The 16,057-nt window shown below is 33.9% G+C and overlaps 1 long non-coding RNA gene across 1 annotated transcript; it reads left to right on the top strand.

Annotated features, from left to right (window-relative positions):
• Window positions 1–3,391: 3,391 nt before the first annotated feature.
• LOC140007641 (uncharacterized) lies at window positions 3,392–5,388 on the top strand. Its single transcript, XR_011814986.1, has 3 exons — window positions 3,392–3,761; window positions 4,724–4,994; window positions 5,137–5,388. It is a non-coding gene; the product is annotated as an uncharacterized lncRNA (long non-coding RNA).
• Window positions 5,389–16,057: the final 10,669 nt, after the last annotated feature.

Genomic DNA, 16,057 nt, shown 5'->3' on the forward strand with positions numbered 1-16,057 from the left:
GTGAATTTCATTCTGAAAACCAGTATTGAACCTAGTTTCAAAGGAAAAATTGTAAATTTCTTCTCATATGAGGAATTTCCTTCTACTTACCATCATTTTTACAATGCTAAACTCATGACCTATTTTCAAACCACATTTAATACTCCTGCTGAGGCAAGACTGGATGATCTTAGTCCTCAGAACCTGATCATCTTCACCATCATTTCAAATCTGTTGGTGCCAACTGATGGCCACAGAACAGATGCAAACAAAATGGAACTCTATCTGTTCTACTGTTTTGTTGAAAAAATTCGCATTGACTTTGGATTTGTAATGTGCAAGTTTTTGCTCAAAATTAGCACTGACAGCCGTAGGAAGCTCTCTTATGGCAGATTTTTGACCCCTATCTTTGCCCATTTTGAAATTCCTTTTTCTGGAAAATCTCCCAAAGACAGTGCTTCATCAGTCTTCTCAAAAGCTTACTTTGAACGAAAGAACTTAAAATTTTTTGAAGGCCATTGGTGCTATAAGGAGACTGTTGCTGAGTCTAGAAGGAAAAATTTTCATGAAACCCCTGTCACTGCTAGGACTCCTCATGATCAGTCAGACTTGGTCTCTCCTTTCACCATTCATCCTAGGAAGTCTGCTAGCAGGTCCTTTGCATCCAATTCTGAAGTCATTTCCTTGTTTGAAGACCTCAAACAGCATGTCTTGCTTATTGAAGAAGGTCTCATGATGACCATGACCTCTGACCAAAAATCCTCCTTCATTGAAAAAAGAAACCTTCTTGTCCCTCCAATACCTGAGAGCAATGTAAATGAGCCAAGAACTGAGCCCACAGGACCAACTACTGGTACTGAGACTATACCAGCTTCCAGTTCTCAGCCCAAGGATAAAGGCAAGGCTCCAGCAACTGAGGAATCAGATGAAGATAGTGATGAAGAAACTGAGGAAGAAGAGGATCCTGCACAGTATCGTCTGGCCAGGAGAAGGCTTGGATCATCTAAAATCACCATCTAGGCACCACTAGGTCACTGCACCTTTATCTAGGACTATAGTTCATCTTTTGCATTGCACTTTTGTATTAAGTGTTGAACACCTGGTCTGTACAACTGGATATTTCTTTTCACAGTTTATGAATGTTATAACTAAGTGTTTTGTTATGAATGTTTTGAATGGGTGTTATGATTGGTTATGTGTTTGTGCAATCTGCTGATTGAATGAATGTTTCTGACTGATATCTGCTAAATGATTGATTCCAAACTGTGTTGTACATTGTAAATGTGTATACTGATATTGTTTCTGATGAGATGCATTGCTGGTACCAAAACTGATACTAAATCTTGTGATGACAAAAAGGGGGAGAATTGGAATTGGATTTGGTTTAACACTGATAGTGTAGAGTAACTAGTTAGGGGGAGTCAGTCTCAGGGGGAGTTGAGTTGGATCAGCACTGATGATGTGGATTGCGTTTCTTCCTGTAGACTACTCATGCACTTCATTAGGGGGAGATGTTATATTTTTTTTGCTCTATCCAATTGTTTTGTCATCATCAAAAAGGGGAAGATTGTTTATCTCAACTCATATCTTTTGATGATTACAAAACAAATGGATGTTTCTAATACCTTTTGTAGAGATCCTTTTCAGAAATGAACCAAACAGGTCTGTGGATTTAAAGCAGTAAAAGAAGATAAAAAAGAATGAAAACTGCTGAGGATGATGTCGGACGCACAAAAGGAGAGTATCGGACGTCCGACATTCTTTGAGTATCTTCGGACGAGTGAAGAACTCAGACTCGGACGTCCGAAGAAGACAAGCCAGGGGTTCTATGATTACTGATCATGATTGGACGCTCAACACCAGTGTATCGAACGTCCGACAAGTGTTGCTGCTCTTCGGACGCAACACTCTGGACGCATCGGCGGTCCGACGGGATTCAAGAAAACTTCCAGAACTTATTGATCTCGTTCGGACGCATAAAAACTAAACATCGGACGTCCGACAACACCAACGGCTAGTTGACTCTTCAGTTGCCTTCTACCCGTTGACAGCATTAATTGAAGAACTTTCTGGTCACCTATAAAAAGAACAAAGTCAACCACCTCAGACCAACTTTGCACATCAAGCCTACATCAGATCGTAAGTGATTCAAGTGTTAGAATACTCAAAAGGAACATTTGTACTCTTTGCTTGTGTAATCTTCGTGTAGGTTCTCAAGTGTGACACAGCTTTTTCAATAGTGTAGATCAGTGAGGGTTATTCGAGTGTTTATAAAACTTCCTTACTTGACCAAGTGTGATTTGGGGCAAGAAGGAAGTGATCCTTCCCTTATACACAAAATATTGGTTGCAAGTTTGTTCAGCTTGAAGTAACTTGATATATAAGAGTTTTGTTCAAACCTCAGTTGTGTTTGAACCCTGGTTTGGCTCTTTACTTTCATTTACTACTTTTATACATAAACTGTTCTCCTCTTCATCTTACGAATATCTGTGATCTCTTGTTACCTGGTCCATTGGGTGGTCCTTAAGAAAAGAAAGGTAGATTGTGAAAAAAGGTGGCTTATATCTTAGCTGGTTTTTGAAAACCTAATTCACCCCTCCCCCTCCTAGGTTGTCTTCGATCCTTACAAAAAAAAATTAAAAATTTAAAACAATACCAATTTTACTGTTAAGTTATATGAAAATTTGTTATTTTAGATGAAAATAAAGGATAAAACATTTCTACTCATGGATGGTACGCAATGACAAACTAATCAACTTGGAAAACTCTGAAATTTCCTAAAAGCTTATGTTTAATTGTCATATACTCTTGCACTTGCTTAAAAAACTTTATCCATCCTTAAAAAATTCCTTTCTTTTGTCATATTGTACCCTAAGAATTTAGTGTATTCTTAAACTACTTATGATTCTATGAATACCAAAAAAAATTAAATTACAGCTGAGCTATTAGATAACATTTTGTTAAAATAACTTTATATAAAAAAAGAAAAAACCAAAACTAAATAGAAAAACACCGAAATAAGATAACAAATATATTACAAACAGTCCAAAAATAGACAGGCTACATCATTATCTTCCTCCTCATTACCCTCTTTGTTATTTATCTTATGTTGTAACCACATGTTTCTTACTATAATCTCCCTTCCTTTTGCAATAGTCCCAGCTTAACCCCACTACCTCGTCGATGCACCGCATAGCCTTGCTATCATTATAGTTTGTATATTTTATCTTATATTTATGTATGTATAACACTAATAATGATTTAACTAATCATTCTTTTAATTTTTAGCAAAAAAATTGAACATGAAATAATGTTAAAAATTGCTTTAGGGTCTGTTTGTTTGGTTGTCAATTAATTTGGAAAAATAATTTCTGACAGAAAATAAGTTACAACAACGGGAGGAAAATAACTTCCTTATCTATCATTGTGAAGTTATTTTCCTTTTGTAAAAGCAGTCTTCTTTTCACAGCATCCAGCAAGGAACCATCGATAAAAGACCAATCTCTTCTTCGGCAATGATAACAGACCATCTCCAGTGACATCTCATTAGCAAACAAATCCCTTCTTCACCGGCGGCATCTCCAACTCCGGCAAAGACCCACCTTCGAAGGTAAGCTATTCCGGCATCTCTCTCTCTCTCTCTCTCTCTCTCTCTCTCTCATTTTTTTCCTTTAAAAGCGGCCAATATCAACGGCTCATCCCCACTCTGGCAGCGACATCTCATTCTCGTTCCTACAATAGCATTTCCAACAAGGGTGAAGACTCCTTAAGTATTTCCAGAGGTATGATGGTCTCTTATTAGTTTTTTTTCCTCCCTATTCCTTTGAAAAATTGTCTAGAATTACTGGTGTAGATTCTTGAAGTTGGATTTGAATGAACTTTTGTGGGTTGCTTATGTTTTAGTTTGTTCTTACCTAATTAGGGTTAAATCTGATTTGATTGATGCTAATGAATTAATTTGGCTGCTAAGTTTTGGGGGCTTTATGATTCTTGAAATCAGAATCCGAGTAGGGTAGGGTAGTGATTTTCTTGCAATCTGGTGAGACCATTTGTAAATATATAGTTGACAAAATCTGATTAGGGAGGAAAACAGTTTGCTTGTGTTTTTCCCGGAGAGCAGTAAACTTTTTATAAAAAAGATTCCACGTCTTTTCTATAGTTTTCAATATCCGCAACTTATATTCTTGCAATAAGATGTGGGCATTAAACAACCAATAGAATATCATTATAGTTGCTAGGCTGTCACCACATATAAGTAAGAATTAACACATGAAAAACCAGTTTGAGAAAATCATATTGATGCACAACCTGTTTTACGCATTGATACTTCTAGTGAAAAGGTAATGATTTCTTATTGAAGAAGCTTTTAGTTATTTAGCTAACTAGGAAATTATGCCTAATATCAGATTTGTAACTTTTTGCCCAATAAGGATATGACTTAGTGTTTTAGGATATGTTTCCCCTCAACAGTTTAATAATGTGTTTCAAAATGTTTTAGATACATTGATGTTAAAATTTCATAGATGAGCACTGCAATCAATATGCTCTAGGAGTCTTAGTTTTCCATGATATTCTGGATGACGACTCACCGTTTTCTTAACTTATCGAACATCATCTCATGATTGCAAGATTATAGTTATCCTTTTCTTTCTAGAAAGGTTAATCATTTTTGTCTTTCATTCCTTTGAGTGCCAAGAAGGTAATATTTGCAACAATATGGCTAATCAATATTTAGAGTTTGCAGCATTCTGGGAGCAATGAAGACATTGAAAAGATGTCTCAACAACTTGGAGAAGTGGCACTTGCTTTGAGCAAAATTAGTGCAAACAAGCTTGATATCTACCAACTACATGATGAGATTATGAAGATAGAAGGTTATAGTGAAGAATTTCTGGACTTGGTATTCGATCATTTGGTGCAAAATGAGAAGCTAGGAAAAGCATTTATGGTGAAGAGTCAAAGACTTTGTTTGATTTCTCTCGAGAGGTTCAAGAAAGATTGGGGCGTCGAATAAAGTACATGAACTGAATTATGCAATTGCCTTGTCAGAATAATTGTTTCTTGTATGGCCTATGAGTTATAATAGGTTGCGCTTCACGAGTGGACTTGATGCTTCTCTCACGTATTAAGATATTTATTTTTCCTGTTGTGTTTCAGCATTATTGAACCTTGGAGGTGATCTAGAAGTGGAAACAAGAAGGGCTGACTAAGTACCTTGCCACTTGCCGTGGCCTTGGGAATTTGTAGGTGCAGGCCAACTGGATTTGTTCAAAGCTCTGGTCACACTAAGTTTTTTCCTGTAAAACATTCACATGAACATTAGTGACGTGTTGTACAGATGTTTCCTTTTGTAACCATGATTTACTACCTGGGCAAGTGATATTTTTGGGACCATTTTCCATTTGGAGATGTGATTTTCGTTTTTGTTGAGCAATATTTTATATTTTGGCTTATATTTGCCTCTGTTGTATTGAATTGTTCCAGATTTTTTATCCAACTGAGGCTGACGACATTTAAAGCAGGGATTTGAGTCACTCTACGCTTGATTAGGGTGCTTGTATGTACCACCAATGGTTCTAATTCTGTACCATGAATAAGGTTTTTGATTTTGGAGCTGAAATCTTGGTTTATATTCCAATATAAGATTCTCTGCATTTAGGTTCTTCTCCCTTTATCACTTTTTATATTCCAATATAGGATTCTCTGCATTTAGGTTCTTCTCCCTTTTCAAAGGAACAACATAATGACATGATACTATACCAATAAAGAATACTGTTCAGCTAGGTTTTCGTTTGATTTTTCACTCTTCTTTCCCAGCCAATTCATTAGTATCATTAATAATTCCATTTAAGAATTCATGGTGTAATATGAATAAATATTTTATAGAAATGATAATATGATTATAATGGATAGAAACTAAAATTAACTTGTAATGAAATGAATGTTATGAGAGTAGAAAAATATTTGCAACATATCAACAAACATATCAGAAAATATTTTTATTGACAAACCAAACACCAGAAAATTATGAAAAAAAGGAATTTGGAAAATATTTTCACTTAATAACCAAACACTAGAAAATTATGGGAAAGGAAGTGATTTTCCAGGAAAATGACTTCGATGGAAAATATTTTCAGTCCTACCAAACGGACCCTTAATCTTTTGAATTCATTTCTCCATATATGATACTACATAAAATCTAAACTAATTGCTATTGTTTCTTGATAAACAACATACAATATGTGAAAAAAATTAAATAAAATAAAACAAGAAATATCAATTTTACCAGAATAAATCGATAATAACAATTCATCATTTTCCTATAACAAAATATTACGTTATTCAATTCATGCAATCAATACACACACACACACACACATATATATAATTAAATTATAAGTGGGGATCCCACACTAGTCCCATCTCCTTCATTATCTCTCTATGATACTATCTTCCTCTTGTCCAGTAACCCTATCTTCCCCGACCTTGAAATCCTTCCCATTTCTTTCACTATGCAATCCTCACAAGTGTTCACAACCCTCTTCTAGCACTCAATAATTTCATCTCCTCCCTACCATTGTAGCCCTATCTATTCCCTCTCTCGATATACTTCCTCCTTTCTATTGATTGCCGTTCTTCCATCTTTTAACCCCATCTTTCCCAAATCATGACCTATTTCATCACGTCTAAAAATGTTTTGGCCAAATCTAAGGTCAAAATTCTGATAAGTGGGGTTGGTGTAAAATTTCATAAAATTTTGCATCTTTGGAATTTTTCTATAATACCCATTGAAAATTTTTTTTAAAATTCCTAAAGCATTCCTAAAACATACCATCCAAATGCATCCTCGATTATTTTAGTTCATCTCAATTTAATTTGTTTACTATACAGCTTACTTTTAAATAATATATATTTTATATATATTATATTTTATATATATGTGTGTCTGTGTTCGCACACTCACATATGTGTGGTTAAATCAGAAACATATTTTATATATGTCTAAATTTAGTAAATGAAAAAGATGTTTACATCAATCAAAGCTATAGACTTTTGTCCTAATATTGATAGAATAATAAATATCAAATGAGGCCTATTATACGATAAAAAGAAGTGGATCTAAACCTTGCTACATATGCCTTATTAACCTACTGAGATAGCCTATCTAACAGTATTTAGGAGATTAACATGATAATAATTATAATTCAAAATGGATTTTGAAAAAAAAGAACACTATATTTTGTAGAATATAAGTTAAAGTGTCTTTTTGATTAACTAATCAAAGGAATATTTGAAACTATAGATGTACTTCATCTTATCTTCAAATTATTAACCCAATGCTTGCTTGGTTCTCAAAACTCAATTCAACTAATGTGGATATTAGTTGCAATAGCAAGGTTTTATATTCAACTCATAAGTTCCCTTTTACCTTTTATTGTTGTAAGGGTTAGACTCTCAATGAAATTGAAAAAAAAAAAAAAACCTAGTGCTTACTTCATAAAGCATGATATAATCTATCAATGATTGATTGTGCACATACGAAGCTGGTGTCATTCTTTTAGATAGTCAAATAAGATTTTAAGTGTATACAAAGTAAACATATAAAATAAAAAGTAAATAATACCTAGTTTAAAGTTAAATTTGATATTCTTCTAGCATTTTATATGCTAAACACTTCTAGCTTTCAGTGTAAATAGGCAAAATAGTCGAAAGCAATGTGCTATATGCTTATGCAAAAAAATGTTCTACATTGTTGTCCTTAATTACTAATCTAAGTATTTTATATGCTATTTGAATTGAAGTTATACATGTAGAATTTTTTTTTTAATTTTATTTTAATAGAAACAGAAATTCCCTGAGGGGGGCATGGACTGAACCTCAGCCAGCGAACGACACATTGAAATCAAAAGACTGCAATCTAACCCAATCGACTAGGACGACGTCGCACCCGAAAGGATGGATACAACATCCTATCCAACCTATACTCTCCCCTAACCATACGTGGCAGATCCTCCGTCCTCTCAAAGATGCTAATCTCATCCATAGATTTGCTGCACCCTTCTTTTGCCAGTATGTCCGCAATTCTATTGGCTTCCTGAAAGCAATGTTGGACTTTTAAAATAGAGGACGATGCACGGCGAATATGCTCCAGCTCCTTTTCAATGGACCACGGCCTCTTGCACTCGTTGTTTAAAACCCGTACCAAGACCAACGAGTCCGACTCCACCAATACCTGTGTAATACAACTAATATTTTCTTCATGTGACACCTCGCATATTTGAGTCCTCATTTCAATTTTTTTTTACTTTTGTGATGCATTTTGAATTAGAAGAAAAAAATATAAACATATACTTTTGAGAATTCAATTACAACTAAGAGGATTAATAAAATTGAATATTAATTGTTTGGGAAAAAAGATTTTAGATGTATTTTGCAATTTTCATTCATTTTTTGAAGCGACAAATATTGGAGTTTAGGACCAATTTTTGAAACATTCACTAAAAGAATAACATATTATTGAATATGAAAAAAATCATAATTAGTTTATTTTGATTAAGAAATTAATGAGAGTCTAGAGTATCATTTGAATCTTTACGCTGCCAATATTTTCTCGTATATGTAAAGGATAGATACTGGGGTGTCAAAATTCAAGACTCAAGAAATGTGGTACAAAAAGTAAAAAGCAAAATGATAAATTCAGTAATGTAGTGTCCTTTATTTTCCAATGCTTCATTTGGATCCTCATGAAGGATTTGAATCCCCTCAAATCACTTTAACTGTTTAGATTATTTAGGAAGCATTTGAATTTGCACATCACAAATTACTATAGTTTTTAAAATGTATTTTGATAATTATTGAATTATAATTTTGAAGGCCTCTTAAATAATCCAAACCACTAGAGCGGTTTGGGAGAATTTCAAATCATTCATCAAATCCCTCAATCCAAATGAAGCCTGAGAGAATTGTAAATCTAACTACTAAATTGTAAGCATTTAGGTTATATTGTTTCTATTTTTTAGAATATTTGCATATTGAAGTTACCTTATTGTAAAATAGGAATATTCATGTGTCCTTATTAAACTTGTATCTTTTCCAAGGAAACATGAGAGTAGCAAATTAATTCTATCAAGTAAGATTAGCATTATCATATGATAGGTAGAAACTTTCCAAATTTCAATAATACATTTGCATAGTTAAGTTGAAATTAAAATGTTATAATGTAAATATTTTGATGTTTTCTTTTAAAATTTGTATCCATTTCCAATTTTAAGTGGTATACTATTGTTTTCTTATGTTTATATTAGGTAGAATTAGCACAGTATTTATGTAGGATTACTATATGATAGGTAAGAATTTTTCAAATTTAAGAGATACAATTATGGTAATATCTATTCAAATGTTGAAAAGAATTTATTATGAATAAAATAATTCAACACTCTAGAAAAATAAAATTAGAAGTTAGAGACTCGATGGGAGGCTTTGGCTGAAAAGTCGTCTTCAAGTATATATATATATATATATATATATATATATATATATATATATATGATGATTCTCCACAAATTTGTTGAAATGCTTCAACTTTCATTTTCATGTCCCCATTTATCCATTCGAATAACCATCTTTCAATCAACTTATTATTTTGAAAACAAACTAATTCGTTTCCTCCTTTCAAGAGTAGTAGACTCTCTTCCAATTTAGTGGAGGTTGTCTTCTATCCTTCCCAAAGGAAATAGATATTTTGTCTAAATTCCCTCTTAAAATTCAAATTTATCTTGAAACGAAATGGGCCTTGACCTTTTATGTCTCAACGGCTATATTTCCAAAGCAATGGGGCTTGTCTTTTCTTTTAAATAGACAAATGTTTTCATTCAAACTTTTGAGAAAGTTCCTTTATCTTGAGGGATATTATCTTTCAACAAATTTTCTAGTTGAATCAGGGTAGAGTTAGACCAATTTTGTGAGGAAATGAGCAAGATAATTGAGTACTAACACAATAGACTAGAGGTTTATGTGAGATCCTGTGAGTCCTTTTTACGAAGCGCCATAAGTAAATAGGCAGAGAATGGAGTGAGGGTGCCACATGAAACACAAAAGACGTTAGTGAAGTGGTTGTACTTGATCCACTATTGTTGCAAAATGAGATTGCCACTGAAAAAAAAAAAAAAAAAAAAAAAGTCGATCTCAGTGAAGTGATGGCAACTTGTACTAGGGTAGTTAGTGCTTGAGTCACTATGAAGAAAAAGCAATGGTTAAGAAACACGGTGCCTCTTTAAACAAATTGGTTAGTGATTTCAAAATTCAAAGGGGAAAAAGACTTTTGATAGTGGATATAGGCCTTCAGTGTTGACCGACTATAAATCTTTTATCCCTTGTTTACTCTCTTTATTTTGTTGCACTTTATTCTTGAGAGTTATATTTCAAATTTATTGCTTGTATTGCGCTTTGATAAATTGCTTGAGTGTTTCATTATATGTAAAGTGATGGTGTTGCAAGGTTTGACGTGCAGTTTGAAATGGTATTATTTCCTTATTAGTTTGCTGATATTGTCAAGTCCAAATCCCTTATGCTTAGTCAAGAAACCCATGTCAACAATTTACCTCCCCCTCTAGATTGGTCTATTTGAGACAATAGTGGTATTAGAGTAGATTTTCTCATCTTTTGTAGGTTTAACTGCCTGGAGTTTGATCCGTCATGGTGAATTATCCCAAGTTTGATATGCCTTATTTAGAGGGTAATTCCTCAATTCGTCCTCCCTTATAAACCAACTCAAATTACCCTTTCTAGAAAAATAGTACAAAAATTTATATAGAGTCTATTGGACATGACCAATGACGAGTAATTGAAAATGATGATTATGTTCCACCAAAACTAATAATAAAGGTCAACCTGTTTTCAAAAAATCTAGTGAATATATTGATGAGGACCATAAATTGATTACTAATAACGTACTCCTATCTCATAAAATTTGTCATTGTTGAGAGAATGTACAATTTATGTATAATGATGTTAGTAGGAAAGAGAATTTTCACTTTTCTCTTATATCCTTAGTGATGGTTGATCTTTTATTTGATGTATTGATAACTGTAGGAAATAAGTGACAGGCCACGCAAAGGGTAAAGACAAAATTTCATTGAAAAAGGTGCGCTGACTTTTCTAAAATAATAATTAATTTGGGACAAGAAAAGGTGACAAACATGACAAATTTTATGGGACAAAAGAAGTAACTGTTTTTAACTTATTACATTGTGCAGAAACTAAAGATGAATATAGTTGTGTTTTTCAGCATGAAACTTTTAGTCTCATAGCCAAGCTTGCTTGGCAATTTGCATGGACGATGGTTCTCGTCTCATATAAAAAAGGATCAGGTGCTTCTACAGTTGCAAGCGACAATGATACCCCCACAATTAGGGATGAGGGGGAGGAGTGGTCATTCTAAACTGTTCACGGCCAGATTTTAGTCAAAAAAAAAAATGTGCGGTCCAAATCACTAGTTGTACATCAATTTTCACAATATGTGTGGGGCCCACAAAATTTTGTACTAAAGTTGCATATTGTACAAACAAAATTACGCCGTGTGAAACCAAAGTTACGCTCTGTTGAAAATGACCAAAACCGCCAACCGTTCCTGCCCCTTGTCCCACAATTAGTGTTGTTCAAACTATTCGAGTCATTTATATTCGCGCATGTTCGGTAATAGCTTGTTCAAAATTTTATACGATCCAAGTTCGAACAAACATTTTTGACTCGATAAATAATCAAACAAACACAAGTCTTAGTCACAAATTTAAATGATTTCACAAACATGAGTCTACTTGTTATTTTACAAAATTTAGGGTTAGATGGTTGGTTCAGTGTTGAATCTATTGATTTATATGGCATAATTTTGTTTTATATACCATGGCAAGGCTGGATTTTATATTACTCTTGTTCCTTGATGTGAGAACCTTGAAAATATAGAGATACATATATACATATATGTATGTGTTGCATGTGCATTTTAGATTTTTAATAAATTTTATTATTAATTGATTTTGAATAGGTGTGTAAATATAATTTGTTTTAAGTTACAAATAATTCAATTGTGCAAAATATTAGGTTATTTGAATTTTGCCATGTTAAGTTAATAACTCTTGACGTAAAGTGTGTCTTTGCTTTTATATTAATTCCTTGATTTCAATAACTAATTTTAAGTATTAACAATATTAGGTTAACGGGAAACTAGATTTAAGACGAATCGTTTTAAGTCAAAACTTCTTATAATTACACTTAGGACGTTGTATTTCGATAATTGAATTTTTGCAAGGTTAGTATACTAGTAGGCATTCGATTTACATTTGGGGTAAATTTTGGAATTAGTTTAGGATTGAGGGCTTAAGTGGAAATTCGGATGAAATGTGAAAAGACCAAATTGACCCTCCATTATCTCGGATTCACCATGCAATCACCAAAGCTTCCTTGGCCAACTTTAAAAAAAAAAAAAAAAACACAAACATCTTCAATTCTGCCGGTTCCATTTCCACTTCTCAATCTAGCACCTTCCATTGTTATTGCCGACTCCACTCCACTCACAATACCTCAATATATACATTCCACTACGCTATATCATTTCCAGTCCACTACAATCATTACCACTCACCATAACATTCTCGTTTCAATTGTTCCTATGCCGTGAGCTGTGAAGTGATCAGCTTCTTTGGAAATAACGACCGGGAGAGAGAGGTGAGGACTTAGCTTATCTTCCAGCCTCACTTCAAGACCAACCGAGAGAGGGAGAAAGAGAACCGAGAGCCAAACTTCCTCCAATCCAGCCGCAAGTTTGAGCCAGGGAGAGGGAGAGTTGCGGACTGCAATTCTGGACAGCCGAGAGTGGAGGATTGTTGCAGCTATTAGTCGTGTGTATTAAGCTCCAAGCTGAGGTAATTTCTAGACGTGAACTAGTTGATTACGGGTAGATGAAGCTGTTTAGAGGCATGCATGTGAGAGTTGTACGTTTAGATGAAGAATTGAGTTACCAGAAATGGGTTTCTAAAGAATTGGAAATGCCGTGAGTTTGAGCTGGAAATTTCAGCTTTAGCTTGTTACTTTGTGATGATCTGAGCTTAGTTGTGTGGTTAGTTAGTTAATAGCTAGGTGATTATGCTTTGCATGAGGTTAATCAACCTTGTTTAAGCAAGAAAAGTGAAGGAATATAGAATCTGTTTACATGCATGTTAACCGAGAGAGAGTTTGGATGAATTTCTGGTAAGATGGTGATTTTGATGACATTCGAACTTGGTTTTGGATCTAATTTGATAGACAACTTGTTATTTGGTTTTGCATGTGAACTTTATGGCCTGAAATTCTGTTGTATGGCTGGAATTTTTTATTGGAAGTTGCAGGACTGCTAAACCAATTTTCCTGCTTAGCCGATGGAGTTGTTTTGGGAATTGTATGGGTATTTTAGTATGAATTTTGCTGGAAAGTGTTTGATTCTCACTTGGTTGCGTGTTTAGCTAACTAAATACTGGATGATTAAGCCTTGCATGAGATTTATTAGCTGTGTGTAAACCAGAAATTTGAAGGAAAACAAAATCTGGATGCATGCATGACAACCGAGTAGGTTGGAATGAAATTTCTGGTTGGATGATTTTTTTTTTTATGATGTCCGCACTTGGATTGGATCAAAACTGATTGATAGTTAATTATTTTGATCATGCATGAAGCTGAGATGAGTCGTGTTTAAAAAAAAAAACAAAGGAGAAAGAAAAGAAAGCTGAATTGCGGCCGAAAGAAGAGGTTGAGCATTTAATTAGTTTTCCTTTGAATTTTAGCTAAGATTTTCATATGGAATGTTTAAAATTTACTTGTAGCTTGCTAATCACCTTTTGCATGTTGAATTAAGTAAAAATTGAAGAAAAATCTGAATTTTAGAATTATTTGGGAGTCAAGTTGGCTGTGGTTTTTCTTCTTGTTTTGGGTTGAACATTTAACTAGTTTCTCTCGAATTTTTAGCTAAGACGCTCGCATTGGATGTTAAGAGTAGTTTGTGACTGGTTAATCTTCTTTTGCATGTTAAGTGTTTAGTGTTTAAAGCAAGCTAAGGATAGAAACCTTGTTGAAAATTTTGAAGTATCTTTGCTGGAATTTGTATATGGTTGCTAGCCGTACTAGTTGAAACTTTTAGTGAGATTATTTTCTGGATTCGTGTATTATTTGTTTTAGTTTAAGTTGAGCAGACTATAAGCTATATGTTTAGTGTATCTAGCAAGTAAAAGATGGAGATTTAATAGACATCTTGAATTGACATTTGCTAGAATTTTTCTTGACTATCAAAGCAAGAAAGGAAAATATAAACTTCTAGAGTTATTTGAATGTGAGCTAGCCGTGACTTATCTTCTATACTTGAGTTAAATTTCTGTTGTTTGTGGCAAGGGATGTTTGTTTGATACCAAGAGCTAATGATTGATGAAGCTCTTGGCCATTTGAGTAGTTTTTGGCAAGAATTTAATTTTGGTGAATTTGTTTTAGTGATTGGCTAAAATGTAATTGGAAGGTCCATGGTTTGTGATTGGGAATTGTTTTGATACCTCGGACTTCCTTTGTTAAATTTTGTTTGGATCTGAATCTGTTGAGACCTAGGGCTAATGATTGATGAAACCCTAGTGAAATTTATATTTGAATTGTGTTTTAGCTGTATTGGCAACTTGGAATACAATGCGCAAATGAATTGGAATCGTGAAGTCCATTTTAATTTTTTGAATGCAAATACTCTTAAATCAAGCCTTGTGGAAATATTTTGCCTTAATAGAAAGCTATATATATATATATATATAGTATAGTACGTTAATATTAAAATTTAAATATCAGGACTTTTAAAACCTTGCCGACTAGTTAATGCTTTTCTTTACTTAAACTAGTTTTATTACCTTTAAGGAATAATTGTATTAACTTCCAAACTTTAAAGTTTTTCATAAAAATTATCCTTGACCAGTTGTTTTAGAGGAAATTTGGAAAAACACTAGATTTGAATAATTTCAAATAAAAGACATAGAAAACTTGTTTAAACTAATTTGGTTCTAGTTTGCTTCTAGAAAGGAAATATCTTTAAAAGAAACCTCACGAAACATTTTGTTTCTTTTCCAGCTTTAATCTTAAGAGGGAGTTATTGATTTATTTCGAGGAATTAAACTAGTTTTATACAAGATAATCTTCTATATATAAACCAAAGGTGTGTTTAGTAAAACTTATAGTTTTAAAACTTGGATTTCTAGGGTTTAACGAGGACGTGGACTATGATTCCCAGCTTGACTTTTGAGCTTCACGTTTGGTGAGTGTCCGTGCTTGTTTTATGACTAATGTGTTATAGTGCTTTCTTGACTTGTTATATGATAATTGGAAAGTGTTTTTCCTGAACCATCGACGTGGCAGTGTGTACTTTATCGCACTAGCCTTTCGAGTGGTGACTTGCTTGAAATGTTTTCTCGAATATCTTGCAATTGTTGACTGGAGCGTGGACTCGTCAACTAATCTACTAGGCAGGGAAGGGTACTACACCTTAAGGGTGGGAAGGCCTCTTATCCTGACCTGGTAACCTCTTGTTGGACGCAACGTCGTTGGGTGAATCCCTCGACCAGTCCCTAAGGTATACTCGAGTATTACCACTCTCTTGTTTGGCGTTCGGGCCCGATAGGGGGAGCAAGCTGGTTGGAGCATGTTAAGGAAAAAAAAATAATGAATCTACATGGACTTTAGATAGTGAGAGTTGACGGAGGGTCAACTACGGCTCATTTTGATCAAGTGCGGGGAAAATGGCTCCTGAGAGCCCCTGTATCCTACCCTGTACTGTTATACGCTTTCCTATTTGTGAATTTAAGCTTAGAACTATTATTTGCTATTTGTTTATATGATTGCATGGTTTGGGCACCACTGAGTTGTAGCTCACCACACGATATTTGTTTTCCTTAATAGGTTTCGGCATTTGGATGTTTTGAAGTCTGCTTTTAGCTATTGTAAATGTTGTTTCGAATCGTTTTTGTATCTTTTGTTTTGGGTTGTCACTTGAAGTTGGAAAAGTGCAAACCCTAAGTTTTGGCTT

This window comes from Coffea arabica, chromosome 5c (genome assembly GCF_036785885.1).
Source record: "Coffea arabica cultivar ET-39 chromosome 5c, Coffea Arabica ET-39 HiFi, whole genome shotgun sequence".
NCBI lineage: Eukaryota > Viridiplantae > Streptophyta > Magnoliopsida > Gentianales > Rubiaceae > Coffea > Coffea arabica.